We start from the raw sequence: 18,758 nt of genomic DNA on the forward strand, positions 1-18,758 counted from the left end.
ACAATACTCTGTCTCATAAACAAAAGTGCACAGTAATTGTCCTTGGAAGTTGGAAGTGAAATGCATCATAACAAAGAAAAATTCATTATCTTTTCCACAGGCTTGATAATGTTAATGTGTCTCAATTGTGTTTAAACCATAAATAAAGTACAATTCTGCTGGGTTAACTTCCTTATGTTTGACTAAATGATTCAGGAAGAAAGCATCTTGAATTTGATTAAGCAATTTTTTGGATTACATAATGTAATGTAACTGTGATGATATATATTTTTAAAAATTTCAACCAGAAGTTCGTATTGACATGATAGAAAAACTAGTCTTAGTATAAAAGAAAAGTAAAATGAGTGAAGTAAAACAAAAATTAAAAAAAGAAGGAAAAAATGAATGATAATACCAGATATTATATAAAATATTTTCCAGATATCACATATGTCTTCCCTTTCCAACTTTTTAAGGATGCACTGTAGTGCAGTCTTTTTTTAAGCAGCCCAAACTGCTACTCATATTCTGTAATATATCCTTCTCATACTTTGTTGTCTCAGATAATTTTCCCATTTTCAAATTTAATAAGTCCACTATATAGGTGAAACAAAATAACTGAAAATAATACTATTAATACTACACATGAAAGAAATTTATTGGACATTAATGCAAAGGCATGGAAAATGTATAATTCCTCACTTTCCTGAAAAGATGAAGTCCTTACCAACAAGCTTCAAACGGTATGAACGGTGTTTGAGAAAGTTGGTCATTAAGGTTTTCTGTAGTCAGTATGTGAAATCTCATCCATATAGAGACACTTCAGTGGCAGTGCAAGAAATGGTAGAAATAGCCATCAGTGCAACATATTATCATTATCATCGACTATGCTTCAAATCATTGGCTTAAGGATATATTGAAAAATCATTTGGTGAGAAGGTTTCTTTGCAGTCTCATTTCTCCATAGTAATTTGGTACAGAGTTACTGAGTTCATCCAAGTCCACTGCCTTCAATTCCCTCTTTTTCGTTCGGTGTGTTTTCTTCTCTAGTGGAGAAGTAGAGACCCCAAGAAAGGTCACAGGGACTATTATTGCAGAGGAAAATTTGTCAAATGATGGCATTTGCATTGATTTTATAAATATAGTAATAATTAAAATGTGGAGAACAATTTATCTTTTAAATTTATATTGATACTTTAAAAACACATTTTATTCTGGGACACCGGGTAGCTCAGTCAGTTTAGCATCTCAGCTCAGGTCTCAATCTCATAGTCATGAGTTCAAACCCCATGTTGGACTCCACAATGGGTGTGGAGCCTACTTAAAAAAAGTAAAAGAAAATTTAAAAAAAAATAAAATAAAATATATTTTATTCTGAAGCCACAGGAATCATATTGTAAAGTACTACTTTTTATAAAAAGTGTTGTTTTGTTTTAATTTTTGTGTTAGATAGTAATGCAAAATAGACATTAATGCTCATTGAATAAGATGACCAGCTCCTTCTGAAAGGGGTTCATTAAGTAAGTTAACATTCCAGGTAACCCATAAAATGAGTTTTGGAGGTATCCCTCTGTGAACCAATTACACCTTTTCTGTTTTGTTTTGTTTATTGGTTTGGTTTTTACACCTTTTCTGTTATAATATGTGCAACTATGGAACGTGATGATTTATTTGAATTTATCATAAATTGTATTCCACATTCTGCTGGCTTTAAACTAGGTGATTTTAATTTCCATTTTATCCTTCTCTATACTAATGTGAAAATAATGGTATTCCATATGAGTATTGTGAGGTTTAGTTAAAATTTATGGAGAGTTTTATATCCAAGTTTATAAAGTTACACATGGGAGTCCTGTTTGTTTATGTTGTTGATATGTTGTCCAAATAGGTAAGGAGAATAAGAACATAATATTTCACATAGGGAACTGGTTAGATAAAATAATTTTTAACAAATTAGGGGTCTTGGAAGTGAGTCCCTATGATCTTATGAGTTGAACCATGGAGCCTCCCTGGGCAAGTTTTGAAACCTACCTGGAACCACAGTTTTTCTTTTGTAAAGCTGATAAAGTAGCATTGACACGGTTTCTATAAATCACAAATGTGGCAATGTTTGTAAAGTAAATATTTTAAATAGCTATTAAGATGTTGAAATACTGGGGTGGGAGTGGGGGGGTGTTGGGAGGCCTCCCAGAGTTGAGGAATGTACAGGAGTCCCACTCAAGAGAAGATGGTATGATGGCTCGGCAGCAATGCACCCATATACTACTGTCAGAGCAATGTGGTGTATGATCAATAATCTGATTTACAAGACAATGAGAAGAGTTAAGAGTGTAACCTGAAACTGTGGTTCTGTGTCAGAACCACAGAAATTGCCTAGATTCTTGCAACTCAAAGAGCAGTCCACGGATCAGCAGCATCAACAATAATTGGGAGCTTGTTAGAATTTCAGACTATTATGCCCCATCCCAAACATACTGAATCAGAATCTGCATTTTAATAAAATGCCATAGTCATTCATGTATACATTCAAATTTTAGAAATATTAGCCTTGACATAGTGAGGTAGCCTAGGAATGCCTGCTCTTGAAATAATCCCTTGAAATTAATAACCAAATACGTGTTAGAGGACTGAGCCTGTAAGGCCTGGTAGTATTTTAGAATTTTTTTTTAAAGATTTTATTTATTTATTTGAGAGAGAGACAGTGAGAGAGAGTATGAACGAGAAGGTCAGAGAGAGAAGCAGGCTCCCCGTGGAGCTGGGAGCCCAATGCGGGACTCGATCCCGGGACTCCAGGATCATGACCTGAGCCGAAGGCAGTCGTCCAACCAACTAAGCCACCCAGGCGTCCCAGTATTTTAGAATTTTATTGTCTCTTCTCCTATCCTTAGGTCTTCCTGTTGGCAAATCTCCTCAAGCGCAGAGCCTTTACTGGTCCTATAGCTAGTAACTAGTGTATCTAGATAAGTAAGTAACTTTTAGGATTTAAGTTCCTAATGAAAACAGGGATGTCAAGTAAGACGTATCTAGCCCTATTGCTATTTATTTATTATAATTCTCATGCAGAGAGACTAGCCATCTTAGTTGCTACCTTACAACTAGTCACGAAGGCATTTAAGAATCTCAGAGAAGGCATTGGAGATATCTGCCAGACCAGGGCTTATTTTATGACAAAAGAAACTTAGAAGATACAGATCCCAAGGCCCCAAATACCCAAAGGTCTACTCTCCAGGAATCTTCATTTTGTTAAAAAAAAAAAAAAAAAAAAAGATTTTACTTATTTATTTGAGAGAGAGGAGAGAGAAGACATTTAGGTGCGTGACCGGGGGAAGGACAGAGGGAGAAGCAGAGGGAGAATCTTCAAGCCGACTTCTCACTGAGTGTGGAGCCCAATACAGAGCTCAGTCTCACAACCCTGAGAACATGACCCGAGTCCAAACCAAGAGTCAGACACTTAACTGTCTGAGCCACCCAGGTACCCCTGCAGGAATCTGCATTTTAACAATGAACTGTACTTTGTTCTTTTATAGATACCTTGACTGTATCCAGCTTTACTCAAATCTGTAATTTTGCCTATCTAGTAATTGACTTATGAGAAATTCACCTCATTGTGAGCATGTATTAGGGACTACCTGGTTAGGACAGTGTTTTTTATTGATATCCGTGGACCTCCTGCATCAGAAATACCTGTATGCTTTTCAAAATTTCACATTCCTTGGCCATACCCAACAAACTAGAATTACTGGATGAACTCAGCATTCCTTCTGATTCTCCAGGAATATCTGATACACAGCTCAGTCTGGAAACCACTTCCCTAGGGACTTAGTTCTTAATCCTAAGTGTGGACCAGAATCACCTGAAGACATTTAGAACATCCCTCTACTTGGGTCCCAAATCCAGTGCTTCTGATTTAATTGGTGTCAGGGGGAGGGATGAGTAGCCATCAGAATGGAATGTCCTACAATGATTCTGACCTGTGTTTTGGCTAATATAGCCTTCAAATGGTGATCACAAAATAAGTTTCCTTCCATGAAAAATGTTAAGGTCAACATTGGTTCTTCACCATTGAAGGCGTTCAGAACAGGACGCCCCAAAATGTGGCATTTTGGCTTGTGGATTACTTTGAGTTGAAATCAATCATGGCCTAAAAGTCTCAGGAAGAGCTTTTACCTCCCCCTTAACTGCCTCAAAGGATTTAGATAAAGGGTCTGGTCTAGGAAAAGAGCTATCACCAGAGATAACTACAAAGAAAATGGGCTAGGTGTGATAAGCTAGGGAACCTGGAAATCAAATTCCTCTCAGTGTCCCATTATCTCTATATGGTGTAGCAAACATTTGTTTACCAAACATTTGTTTTTCCCATCTTCCTGTGAATTGTCTTCTTCCCTTTTGAAGTCTCTGACCCCTACTCCCTTCTTTTTTGCTCAGGATGGCATGCAAATCTCAATTGCCTGACTGCTTTTGGGTCTCATATTCTTATAGGGATCCCATACATAACATAATTAAATTGGTTTTTCCCATTAATTTGTCTTATACTAATTTAATTAACAGACCAGCCAAAAGAACCTAGAAGGGTAGGCATTTTTTTTTCTCTACATCATCCTGAATAAGGGCACTTTCTATACCTGAAACCCTTTTCTGATGTTCACCTAACATCTCCCTCTCTGCCTCCCAAAAACTTTAAATAGAGTTTATCATTGTAATTGCAGACTAGTGAAAAAATGTCCGTATTCAAATCAGAAAGAGAAAAATTCCCAGATATATTCTCACCTATCTTGCATTTGGATTCATTATCCTTAACCACTGTTCCTTGTCTTCACAGGATTGTTACTGCATTTCATTTTGGGGAAATGGAGCATATTCCAAGCGGAGGAAATGGAGCAGTAAGTGTAGTCTTCAGCAAAATGTCATAAGTGACTTCTTTTAATTCATGAAGCAGGTCATGAATAATAGTAGGAAGATGTGAGAACCTGATTCTATTTCTCTCCAGGTCATTTTAGCAATCATATCATGTAGCTTCTTTGTCAAAAGAAAGCAGGCAGTTTTATCATTATAACTAGAACAAGTACACTTTGGTAGATAGCTATCATATAAAAAAAACTTGTCTAAATCACAAAGATTATAAATAAAGTAAGGGCTATACTGGAGGTTGACATAAAAAGGAACTCCGTAGTTTATAATTTGTTGTAAACTTGTAAAGTTATATTGTTGGTCTACAAAGAAAGATGTTCATTTACTTAACCCCAATAATTTTATATAATGTGTTACCCAACAGAGTACTCAGAAATACTCTAGTGTGCATTTACTTCTTTACACGTGAGAATACAAACACCATGAGAGATTCCATGACCTTCTTTTTACAGTAGTTAGAGGAAAGAACAGGAATTCCAAATGTCTTGACTTTTAGCCAGTGTTCTCTCCACTAGACCCCACTTAGTCTTTCAAAGGATAAATGGACTTAAGTGGAAGAATTTGAAATTTAGATTCATACCAAGGAATCAGGTTTTTTAAAGGTCTGATTGATTTCTCAGGTGCAAAAGATCACTAATGCATGAACATTTAAATATCTAAATTGGATGTAATAATACTTATTGAAGATTTAAAATGGCCTATACTTTTAACGTTAATAGTTTTCAAATATCTACTAACAGGCAAGCCAATTAATGAAGAATGAACACTTAGCACCATCATTTAAATAATGCACATGTTGGATGTGCTTATTATGTTTTTCCCCCTTCTCTCTCTCTTTTATTTATTTATTTATTTGAGAGGGAGAGAGAGAGAGAGAGAGAGAAAGAGGTAGGGGAAGAGGAAGATGGGCAGCTGAACATGGGGGCTCAATCTCATGTCAAGAACCAAGAGCCAGGCGCTTAAGGGACTGAGTCACCCTGACTCCCCTCCCCGCTTCATTGTCAAACTAAAAGGATTGCATCTGATTATTTTTCCTAGTCATGTGTTGCTTTTGTAATGAATGTTTAAACAGAGCAGCAGGATTTGAAGGCAGGTTCATCTCAAAAAGTAAAATCTATGGTCAAAAGAAAATGCAAGGTTGGTAGAAGGCAAACAGACGATTGTCAAATTACTTAAGCTCTCTTCTCATTTACTAACTTGTAAAGTATGACTTATAGTAACTATCTCACTGGGTGTATTGTTGAAGTTTTATTAAAAGCTCAAAAAGAGGGACGCCTGGGTGGCGCAGTTGGTTGGACGACTGCCTTCAGCTCAGGGCGTGATCCTGGAGTCCCGGGATCGAGTCCCACATCAGGCTCCCAGCTCCATGGGGAGTCTGCTTCGCTCTCTGACCTTCTCCTCGCTCGTGCTCTCTCTCACTGTCTCTCTCTCTCAAATAAATAAAATAAAATCTTAAAAAAAAAAAAAAAAAAAAAAAGCTCAAAAAGACGGGCGCCTGGGTGTCTCAGTGGGTTAAGCCGCTGCCTTCAGCTCAGGTCATGATCTCAGGGTCCTGGGATTGAGTCCCGCGTTGGGCTCTCTCCTCAGCGGGGAGCCTGCTTCCCACTCTCTCTCTCTCTCTGCCTGCCTCTCCATCTACTTGTGATTTCTCTCTGTCAAATAAATAAATAAAATCTTAAAAAAATAATAAAAATAATAAAAGCTCAAAAAGAGAATGTGCGCATAAGAGGCTAGATTCATCTGATATATTAGATTTCTCTTCCTCTCATTCCCTTTTTAAGAGATAATTTGGGTAAAGATTCCATATTTACTTTTTTATTTTTATTTATTTTTTTATTTTTTAAAGATTTTATTTATTTATTTGACAGAGACAGATCACAAGTAGGCAGAGAGGCAGGCAGAGAGAGAGAGGAGGAAGCAGGCTCCCTGCTGAGCAGAGAGCCCGATGCGGGACTCGATCCCAGGACCCTGAGATCATGACCTGAGCCGAAGGCAGCGGCTTAACCCACTGAGCCACCCAGGCGCCCCCATATTTACTTTTTTAAGTTCCATTCAAATTATTAAGGGCAAATTTTGTAGGTAATTGCTTTTGAGATATTTTTTGAAGAAAAAGAAACATTGTGTTTTGACTAGTGCAGTAGAGTAAGATTAAAAATTATTGATGCAAATAATTATATTACAGTAAGTTTTTTTTTAGTCTAGAATGAAATTTTATCAATAATCACTTAATCCTGAACATTCTACATTTAAATAAATAAGGCCTTGTTTGAAATAAAAGCTGTCTAAAGAAAGGTAAAGTGCTTTCTCATGGAAGCTGGACATTTGTGATTAACTGGATAAGAACACTGAGACTCTGATTTAGAATACTAGTTGTGAAAGGATGTCTATGCACCAAATGTTGTCACAAACACAGGCCAAGACTCAAAAAGAAGACAGTGTACTCAGAAATATATTTCGTCTATAACCAATTAATTATCCAGTGGAAAGATATAAAAATAACAATCTCACTGGTTTTAGTAGACTAATTATTCTACCTTGGCACACTTGCAGATTTAACCTTTCCCCCAAGTATTTGTGACAAGCACATTTTAGCTAGTGAGTAAACCTACCTACCTGTTCAGCAAATGAAATGCCACATAGCTGCTTTGCTCTATATGCTTTATTTTATGGCTGTAATTTTAGGTTGTGATTTTAAAGCAAAACAAATTTAAAAATTCTTCATTTTGGGATGGTTCAGTTGGTTGTGTCTGCCTTTGGATCAGATCATGATCCGCAGGTCCTGGGATTGAGTCCTGCGTTGGGCTCCTTGCTCAGTGAGGAGCCTGCTTCTCCCTCTGCCTTCCATTTTCTCTCTCTGACAAATAAGTAAATAACATCTTTAAAAAGAATTCTTCATTTTTAAAAAAAGTACATGCCAAAGACAAATACTTGACATTGATGTTAGGAGTAAAAATAAAACCAAGAGTGCTAAGAAACTCTTAGCTAACCAATATGTCTAAAGGCAAATATTCACTAATCTAGAGATTTACAAAGATATCCCTTGTTTATATGTATTTTTGGAGTTGGCAGAACTCTCTATGCTTTGGATCTTCTATGGGGTAGAAGGAGACCTTGTCCCTGACTCAAAGGTCTTAAGGAGGGTGTCCATAGGAGAAAAATCCCTTTTAGTCATCATTCAGCATCTCTAAAGAAGTAGGGCAAGCCAATGTAGGCAGATGGGAGCAAAGGAAAGAGTCAGCCAGAGTCTTAGTAACAACCTTCCCACCCCTGGGGCCCTGACCCAGGAGCCATTGAGAGAGTCTCCTGGATGGAAAGGAGGCCACAGCCTCCAAGGATGTCAGCAAGTAGGCAGCGGATGATGTCTACAGTTTGTTGGGGTCTGTTTGGCTGTGGACAATATGCACTTGTATGTGGGTTGGGACACATGCCCCTAGGGGAGATCCGGGATACCTGCCCAAGATGGTGCTGATCTCTCCCTGGAAAGGAGGGGATAGATTGGGCAGCACTATTCCTCAGTGCCTCTCCGCACCTGAAATTTCCCCTCCTTAAAAACTACACGGAGAGAGGGAGGGACAGTTTGTATGCTCACCCCAGCCCCCATACCCCTTTTGCCTTCAAGATTGACAAATGCCCAGCAAAAACATTTTTCTTTCATTTGAAAATTTTTCCTGTAAGCTGCACGATCAGAACTTCATGGCTCTGCTCTCTCTGAAAAGCCTTGAGCAACCCAAGGATGCTCAGCCCTTGCTGGACTGAGGGGATCCAGTAGAGTGACCAGGCACTATTCCTTTAGGCCCTAACCCCTTGCCCTGACAAGGTCTTCAGAGAACAGGGGATCCAGGGGGAGCCCCCTTACCCCTGGGAAGTAATGAAGGAATAGTTCCTGACCACCTGGGGCTGAAGCTAGGGCCTGCACTCAGGATTGCACACTGGGACCCAGTGAGTACGAGCTGGAGCCAGTGGTCTTCAGACAATGGAAGAGGCAGACTGAGCTGCTTTTTGGCTTTGGGCCAGCAGTTGGGCAGACCCCCCACCCAGGCCCATCTCTCCACAGGTGGCCAAGCTCCTGAGTCACATCTTCCACATGGCCAGCTTCCCAGTGTCTTTGTCACTAAAGCCACCAATACCACAGGTACCAGTGAGGAGCTCACCATGAGGGGGCAGTCCCCATTCCCAGCAATGGCCACTTCCTTTTATGGGGAGGCACTCCCTACTGGTGGAGCCTCCCCCAAGAAGGAGAATGGGATCAGGTGCAACAGACCCCTCCTACCCTTTGCTAAGCTGGTGGGTGGGCAACTCAGATCTCTGAACCTCTTCAGTGCTGGCCACGCAGATGCAAAGGCCCTTCCCCTCCTTTTGGTTTTGGATGCAAAAAGAATATTTCAAAAAGAAAACATGTAAGTTAAGAGGAAAGGAACAAGTTTCCAGAGATTTTGGGGGGTTCACTTTAGGAGCCTGGTGCAGATGGCCCTGGGGACCCAAACATGGACCCAGTCCCAGGGCTCTGCATCCTTAGCAGAAAACCAAAACCAGAGGAGGTAGAGAGACAGGAGGAGGCACCAATCTGTGTTTGGTTATGTCTACTGTCTCCTTCTGGAAGGGGTGCTGCTCTTCCCGAGGTTTTCAGGATCCTGACCTCAGGCAGGGGGTCAGGGTAGATCCCCACTGTGGGCCAGCTTCCCTAATAAGGTTGATGTATTTAACCCACCACTATTGGAGGCAGCGATAGGCAGGCTCCATGGTTATAGTTTCTACCCCAAGGCAGTTGTTCCAGGGATGGCCAAGCCTCTTTCTACTTTCTGGTCTTTCATTCTATAAAAATAAAGCTCTGTCCACCATCCAGCTGCCCTTCCTCTACTTCATGGGTGTTGACTCAGGGCCTCTGGGCTCAGTGCAGGCCAGGAAGCTACATGCTTGGCTGATCTCAAGGTGGAAACACTACACAGCAGCCCTTACAGGCCTCCACGTAGGCAGCTTTCTGTCCTCTGACAGAACTACATCCCTCTACCTGTCTTCAGGCCCTTGGGCAAGCCATCATAGCTCACCAGGGGTCCAACCCTCCTTTATCTCTGGGCCTCCATCCCCTGAGTAGCTGACTTTTCCCTCTCAGCGGCTCCTGCTGCCTTCCTCCTCCTACTTCTTCCTGCCACCACCATCCCCCTTTCCCCCCACCCTCACCCCTGCTGAGCCATCACAGACCCAGCTATCCCTATTATTCCAGGAAGTCCCTGGTATTATCCTCCTCGCCACTTTCCAGGTCAAAGAGTTCTTTGAATTGCCTGCTGTCCTCCACCTCCTTTCGTTTTACTTCTGGGGAGTTAAACTTGTCTAGCCACTAATTTTCATTGATCTCCATGTGGATCTCTTGGATCTCTTGGTCCCTCGGCTTCCACCCCTGCCTGTAGTACTTGGTGAGTGGGGTCCTCAGATGGATGGTGAGCTGACAGATGTAGCAGCAGGCTACATCTTGACACAGTGTCCAGGATGAGCAGCTTCATCAGGGTCTGCTACATGAAGCTGATGAGAGGCAGGACTTAAGGGAGAGAACTTAGGTGATGTACATTTCATTGAGGACCAAACTCAGGACAGTGTCCTTGTGTCAGCAGACCCTGATGAGAACCAGTAGTCCAGCACTTATAGTGTCTTTTTACCTGGCCCTCTTTTTACCACTGTCCTCTTGAGCAGCATGTGGCACAACTTGCGGAAGGTCAGATAGTAGAGCATCAAGCTGCTGATATGCTGGAAGACAGCTGTTGCTACTGTTACCTTTGCCATGCAGGCCACCAGCTGTATGCCTGAGCTCTGGTAAGCCCTTGCTCTCCAGCTGGAGCTTCCCCCCAGGGCGTGCTGGACACCTGCAGCGTTCTGCTGCTATCCGTTGGGGCCTTTCGAAACAGCAGCCTCTGGAATGCCCCGGAAGGTCTCTGAGGTAGAAGGTGATCAGAGCATGGGACATAATAGCATTGTCGGTGCTAGAATTTGCTGGCCTTTCTGGTCTCTTTGGGTACTCAGAACTTCTCCAAAACTTTGTGGAACAGTTTTGGAGTAAGGCGAAGCTTTGCCAACTGCTGCCATCTCTCCACCATGGCAAGAGTCACAGAGGGCAGGGTCATTCTTCCCCTTCAGTCCGATGGGGACTCTGTCCTCGTTCTCTCCATCTTCCCCTCATCACTGGCTTCCTTCAGAATGTCTGGCAGGGAATGGAACTGTTCGTCATCATTCTCAGAGGTGTCCAGGTGGCTGGGGGTGAGCAGGCTGTGGTCGTCTCCTGCAGGAACCTGCAGGACTGGGGATGTTTGCCCTTCAAACTAGAGAACTGGTGCTTCTGCTCAGAGGCACCGTCTTCACGCCCGCATGGCCCATACGGGCTCCAAACGGATCTGCGCAACTCGGGTCGCGGTGTCCCTCGGGTCCCACCTGCTGGGACTCCTTCCGCTCCCCGTAGTGGCGGCAAGGAACCGGTCCTCGCACAGCGCCGCACGGCGCCTCCTGCGGCTGTGCGGCGCCGACTGTCCCGCCGGCCCGCAGCGAGCGCCGCGCTCCGCACTTGGCACTTGCGGTGCTTCTGCCCCTCGCAGCTGGACAGAGGGTGCGGCGGGCAGCTGAGGTGGGAGTCGTCTTCCCTCTTTTGCAAACACAGACGCAGGAGCAAAGTTGTTCAAGGTTGTGGGCTGGAGGAGGCGTTGTGGCTGACACAGGAACAAGAGCTTTGTAAGTTTGTAAGACCCTGATTGTTAGATACGTACAAGCGTCTTGTTCCTAGGTAATTTTGGTTAGGTTACAAATTGGTTTCCCCTTTGTTTTGAAATGCAGTTGTACATGCTTTGTCTTGGGAAAGCAGGCATCTGGTAACTTCACAAATACGGAGCCTCTTCGTGTTATCCCACATTTAACTGGACTGAATTAGATACAACCGTTTTAAAAATTTAATCCAGGGGGACTTTTTGGAGAATGAACTCGAATGAGATGAGGAGGACAGAAATGTGAGAAGAGACTATGTGTTTAAAAACAAACAAACAGGGGCGCCTGGGTGGCTCAGTGGGTTAAGCCGCTGCCTTGGGCTCAGGTCATGATCTCAGGGTCCTGGGATCGAGTCCTACATCAGGCTCTCTGCTCAGCAGGGGGCCTGCTTCCCTTCCTCTCTCTCTGCATGCCTCTCTGCCTACTTGTGATCTCTCTCTCTCTCTGTCTCTGTCAAATAAATAAATAAATCTTTAAAAAAAATAAAAACAAACAAACAAACAAAAACTACCCTCGAGCAAATCACTGCTTCATAGTAGCCTTATCGATGGCCACTTGTGTTGTGGGGTCATGTCTGGAAGATTCTGTGCAATGATAATCGCTACTACAGGGTTCTAACTCTGTAGGAATACTCTTCTGAATTGGAAACGTCTTTCCATGTGTTATCATAAGCTAAGAATGGCCAAGGAAAACTGGCGTCTTCTAACTGTGAGTGAGTGAGAGAGAAAAAGAGAGAGGAAAAAAAAGTTAACAAAAACTGGAGTGATTTCTTGGCTACTAACCTTAATGTTTTTTGTTCTTTTTTTTCTTTTTTTTTTTTTTAATTTTGATTCCTCATTGTGATCAATGAGAATTTTCAAACTATAGACAGACTATATACTCTAGTTGGAGTAGTTGCAAAGATCCATGGTATAAAATCTGAACATATAGGCTAGAGAAAAGGATGGATTTATAGACAAGAAACTTAGTTCAGAATATGAATTAAGGAGTTACTTAATGTTTGTGACTGATTAAATTGTAAAGCCAAACCTACATCTGGTTTCAAATACAAATAGTAACTAATTTATCATTCCTAACGTCATCAGAAATCTTGATTGGTTTGGTAATAAAAGAACAAAGGCAAGAAAATCGGGTTCTTATTTGGACTCTGCTATAAAACATTATGCACATTATTTTGTTATCTAAAGGTCCTTATCTATAAAGTGGGTGTGGTACAGCCTTATAAAATGAGTGAAATTATTGTCGAGGGGCAAATAAGCCTAAATCTATGTAAATATTTTAAGAGGAAAAAAGTCATTGAAAAAAGGTGTTTTTTTAATTTTTTTTGTTTTTTGCTGTTTTATTCTCATAATCCTGGAAGTTTCTGAGATACTATTGCTGATTCTGTTCTGCCACAAAAAACAGTATGGTGGTTCACCTTCCTTTATTATTTCCAACATTGTTATATGATTGTACAAATCCTGGAAAACATAAGAATAACAGAAAATAAAAATTCATGGTCATCTATCCAAAGGAAATGTCAGTAAATCTTTTGATGTATTTCATTCTTTTTTCAATATTTTTTCCTCTATAATTTTCTTTCCTTTTAGTAACATAGTTCACACACACATACCCTTACTTTCTAAAACTGCAGAGTTGTTTATTTTGAACATAATTTTAAATATGAAATTAATATTTGTGTGGTAATAGTAGAATTTACTTAATTAAATTAAAAAAAATTTTTTTCAAGATTTTATTTATTCATTTGACAGACAGAGATCATAAGTAGGCAGAGAGGCAGTCAGAGAGAGAGGATGGAAGCAGGCTCCCTGCTGAGCAGAGACCCCGATGTGGGGCTCAATCCCAGGACCCTGGGATATGACCTGAGCAGAAGGCAGAGGCTTTAACCCACTGAGCCACCCAGGCGCCCCTACTTAATTAAATTTTTAGGTAATTTTCAAATTAGTCTTGTTGTAGGTAATGTTAAAATTTACTTATTTGTGTTCTTCTGCATTTGCTTTAACTGATTTTTTTAAATTGTTATTAAATACAGTAGTTTTTAATATAATTTAATCCAGGGAGACTTTGAGAATGAGCTCAGTGGAGGTCAGGTTGACAGAAATGAAGGAAGAGAAAAAGCATTTTACAAATCCACACTTCTGCAAATCATACTTGATGATACCTGATGAAGAAACACATTACCTAATTTGTTAACCAGTTTGTGAATTCTGTCTTCAGATCCTCCAACGGCTTACCATTCAGACCTTACTTTTTTCTTACCAGATTTTAAGATTTGCATATCTTGTCCTTTACGTTTACTACGAATAAAATGTTTATACATTTTCTCTTTGCCTATTGCTTATTTGAAAAGTTTTTCTCAATTGTAGCTGAGAATTGCTTCCCTGTCTCACACAAGTACCAGGCATTGGATCATTAATTTAAAATAACTGTTTTGAAAGCAAAGCAATTACCCATCTTTTTCTCCCTCCTGAATTCTGGTTAGCCAGAGCTTTTTCTTTCTCTGTTAATGACTAAGTAATGAAGACTTTTTGGGCAGTTTCTTTCTTTTCTTTCTTTCTTTCTTCTTTTTTTTTTTTTTTTGCTGTTGTTGGCAGTAGTTACATTCCTGGAATGTAAACAATCAGAATACATGAGGCTCAGTTTTACTTTAATTCCTAATATAGTTTTCATAGTAAATGGAACATAATCATGTATAATTTAAATATAGTTTTCAGATTAATGGCATATGATCAGGTTTTTTTAATGAATAGTTAATATGTAAATGCCATGTGGATTTTTAAATGTTGTACCTATTCACAGTTATTTTATAATATTTTACTATTTCAGCAAAGCAGTATGCTGCAGTATCTATGGGACAGTATGCCAGCTTCCTTTTTCTGGAAATTAAGGTATGCTGACATTGTTTTGTCTTCTGTGTTGTATCCCCTTAAAAAATCATCATCCAGATTACCAAAGAGTTGTGGATGTTATTTGTAGTCAGGTGATTATAGAAATTGAGGAAATACAGGAAAGTTAAAAGAATGAAAGACAAGAAAGATTTTACAGCCTCTTTTGACATTTTGCTGTAGTTCTTTTCATTCTTTTTAAAAAATGGTATACTTAATCATTCTCATTTTTTTTAAATATTTTATTTATTTATTTGACAGAGAGAGATTACAAGTAGGCAGAGAGGCAGGCAGAGAGAGAGAGAGGAGGAAGCAGGCTCCCTGCTGAGCAGAGAGCCCGATGCGGGACTCGATCCCAGGACCCTGAGATCATGACCTGAGCCGAAGGCAGCGGCTTAACCCACTGAGCCACCCAGGCGCCCAATCATTCTCATTTTTGGACAGAATCATTGTTTCTAGTTTCCAGATATTGGAATATAATATTTAAAAATTAAAAATATTTTTAAGGAAATTCTTCTAAATGAATCATATCCCCCTTTGCTTTCTGTACAGAAAACAGAAAGCATGGTTTTACCTTTTGTTGCTAAGTCTGTGTAATCATGAACAAATTATGATCCTACAGCAATACCCTCAGTAGTCATTGAGATATGTAGACTTGCTTACCTTTCACACAAGGAGGGTATCTGTTTCTAAGCAAGTTTATGTGGATGTGTTTGAATTTTAACATTGAAATATTATATATACATACATATATTTCTCCTGAAATATATCATTTTGTTCCTTCCAACATACATCAAAATATTAATTTCTCGTCCTTCGGCTAGTAGGGATCTGGGGTCATTATCAATAAATTTGATATTTCTGGTCTCTAAAATCTTTTTATATGCAGAAAAAAAATAGAGTTTCTTATCTATTACTGCTTTCCTTAATACTTCATAATTGGTAGTGGTATCTGTCTGTGTGCAAATACATCACTCATGTCTTAAGATAATGCAGGTCATTATTCTTGTTGGTGCCAAACTCAATCAGATAACCTGAGCTTTGCTTTTTAGAGATGAAATATTACATTAGCCATAGGACATTAACAAGAAAAACAATGCAGCTGTAGACTGAAATGCCTCTGATAACTTGATTTTTGAAGGTATTATGCTAATACTGCCAAAGAGATGTTATAGCTTTGTGGCTGTTTTATATGAGCTGCTGGAGAAAACATTGAGGATGGTTTTTAAATCAATAAAGCATATAATAGTAATGATAAGAGAATGCCCATTCTGGTAACTTTTAAGTGATATTCCCATTGGCAATGTCTATTTTGGGGTATCTGTTAGGAGGCTATTTTTACTTTTAAGTTAACCAACAAAGGTTCTTTCTCATCCCAACAAAGAGCTGGATATGATTTTTATTCTTTGAAAATCTTCAGGGTCAGTGATACAAAGGTTTGGGCATTTCACAAATTATTACACACATTTGGTAAAACCAATTCTCACTTAGTTTAGTGTTAAGAAGGAAAGTATTGCTTTGGGCACATCTAATGACCTTCCCACTGTAGATAAGGATGGCTAATCTGTGCGCAGGATATAATTGGATAAAAGGATTCAGACTCTTGAACCCCCTCATTATGACCTTGTTTCGTAGATCCTAAGACTCTAGTTGCTTCAACAAAGTGTCACGTTTTCTCAGGTGGCTGATAGTGTAAAATCACTCCATACATTTGCTGGTTGGTTGATTGGTTTGTTTTTTGGTTTGATCGTTTCTTATTGTTGTAGTTGTTTTTAAATACTTTTGCCCTGTGATTTCATACAAGGCATTTAAATTCTTACATGTGACATTGATTTCATAGTGATGGTAGTGACTTACCTATTTTTTTTTAAAGATTTTTTCTTTATTTATCTGACAGAGATCACAAGTAGGCAGAGAGGCAGGCAGAGAGAGAGGAGGAAGCAGGCTCCCTGCAGAGCAGAGAGCCCGATGTGATGCGGGGCTCCATCCCAGGACCCTGGGATCATGACCTGAGCCGAAGGCAGAGGCTTAACCCACTGAGCCACCCAGGCGCCCCATGACTTACCTATTTTATATCTATACATTTCTCAAGCAGTTACTAAATGATTAAATAGTATAATTGGTGAGAGAAAGTGAGACATTACAAACAGTTTTCAGATTTCTTGTATTGTCAGCTTGAAATGCTCCTTACAATAAAATATCAGTTTAGGCAGGAGGAAACGTGAAACTAAAATAGCTTTTGCGGCACCTGCCCAAGGGGAGCTGGGAGGGGGATGGTGGCCCACAAGGCTCAGTTGCAGACAATGCCTCGGCGACCAGGCGAGTGCCTCAGTGGCAGGGGTGGGGTCTCGCACCAGCAGGGACAGGGCGGCCTGGGCTTCAGCCTCCCTCGGGTGTCCAGGAAGTGAACTGGTGGCCAACATGGAGCAGCAGCCGTAGCGGGGTCAGAGGCTCTGGTGTGTCAGTTGCCTCGGGGGAGGCCAGGCAGCCTGGGTGGCTGGAGGGGGTCTGCTCCCCAAGAATGGGAATTCTCCTCACCAGGATATGGAGACTCTTCAATCACCAGGAGCACAGAGTTATCATTGCTGGGCTGGTACCATCCTTTACCAGTTTTCTATGAATGAATTTGTACATACATCACCTACAACAGGAAGTAACATAGAAGAAATAGTGATTAATAATACACATTTTCTAATGTGGGATATTGGTGGCCAAGAATCTCTTTCAAACACTTACTATACTAACACAGAGTTTGTAATAGTTGCTGTGGACAGTACAGACAGAGAAAGGATTTCTGTAACTAGAAAAGAGGTAACTATTCTGTAACTAGAGATTTCTGTAACTAGAGATTTCTGTAACTAGCGCACGAGGACCTACAAAAAACTGGATCGCTGATTTTTGCTAATAAACAAGATGTTAAAGAATGCATGACTATAGCAGAAATCTCCCAGTCTTTGAAACTAACTTCTATTAAAGATCACCAGTGTGGCATATCCAGGCATGCTGTGTGCTCTTACTGGTGAGGGATTATGCCAAGTACTTGAATGGATGATGTCACGATTTAAGATTAGATGATCTCTACTGACCTCTCCTCATAGACTTTGTATAAACGAAGTGCTGAACTTTACCTGAAAGCTGCAAAAATTAATGGTTTAGATATATTTATAATAAGCTGATTTAAATTTTTTCTAAAATTAAGAAATTTTAAGAAAATTTAAGAAAAGAAAAATTAAGACCACTTATTTGAAAACAAAGATGAAGTCTCACTTTCTAATCTGCTTTCTCATTAGTTTCTTCCAAAGCAAGGTCTTCGAAGCTGTGATTACCATTTTTCTCATAATGAATCCTCTCAGGACATTGTATAGTCTATGGTAAGTACAAAGGGAGAAGAAGAGATTTTTCACTTTAAGAGCCTTATTATCAGTATAACCCTCCCTAGTTGAATGTGCATTCTCTTAGTGTTCCATTAAGTCAAAATACAAATCAGCACAGATACTCACTTTCTAGTACTTTAAAATGTAATGTTAATTATGAGAAGTATTTTGTATAAGTTTGTGTATATACACCTCAAATGCAAGTTTATGGCTTTGACTAAGTTCTAAAGAAAAGCAAAGAATACAAAAGTAATAATATCCTTAGTTAATGACCATAATGAGATGAGTACTGGCATTGCTAAGTGCCATTTTGTGCTTTCCCTCTGTGTTCTCTGTATTGTACTAACCAACCCCCACAATCATTGGGCTGCTCTTAAAAAAAAAAATAAAAAGAAAGAAAGAAAAGGAGAAAGCTCAATAGTGTGTACCTATTTTTTGTTGATGAAATTATGTACATGAAAGCTTGTAATCTAGCTGAATGGAGTGTCTAGATTTTTGGCTTAATATTATGAGTGGACAGAATTTCACAGTGAGCAATCATCAGACTGGTTCCTTTATTGGATCTATGCCATCTAAATTACTGAGAAAATTGTTAATCCATTAATCAGTCAATCATTAATTGTGATTAAAATTATCAAGTGATTTATTTTTTCCCAGTGGTACTGGGAAGCTGTTGTTTAAAATGTCTGCTCAGAGAAGGATCACCCTATAAATATTAATCAAATAGTTTACCTATAGTCTTATTGGGTATGGAATTATATGTCAAGCATTTAAAGTGAGTTTGAGATGAAAAACAAAGCTTATTTTCTAAGCAATAAATGTTATTTCTTTATTTGAAAATTTCTCATTTTAGTAATTGGGATAGTTTAAG

The 18,758-nt window shown here is 39.7% G+C and overlaps 1 pseudogene; it reads left to right on the top strand.

The window, feature by feature from the left end:
• Positions 1-17,034: 17,034 nt before the first annotated feature.
• Positions 17,035-17,627, top strand: LOC122904091 (annotated as a pseudogene).
• Positions 17,628-18,758: the final 1,131 nt, after the last annotated feature.

This window comes from Neovison vison, chromosome 4, assembly GCF_020171115.1.
Source record: "Neovison vison isolate M4711 chromosome 4, ASM_NN_V1, whole genome shotgun sequence".
NCBI classification, from domain to species: Eukaryota; Metazoa; Chordata; class Mammalia; order Carnivora; family Mustelidae; genus Neogale; species Neogale vison.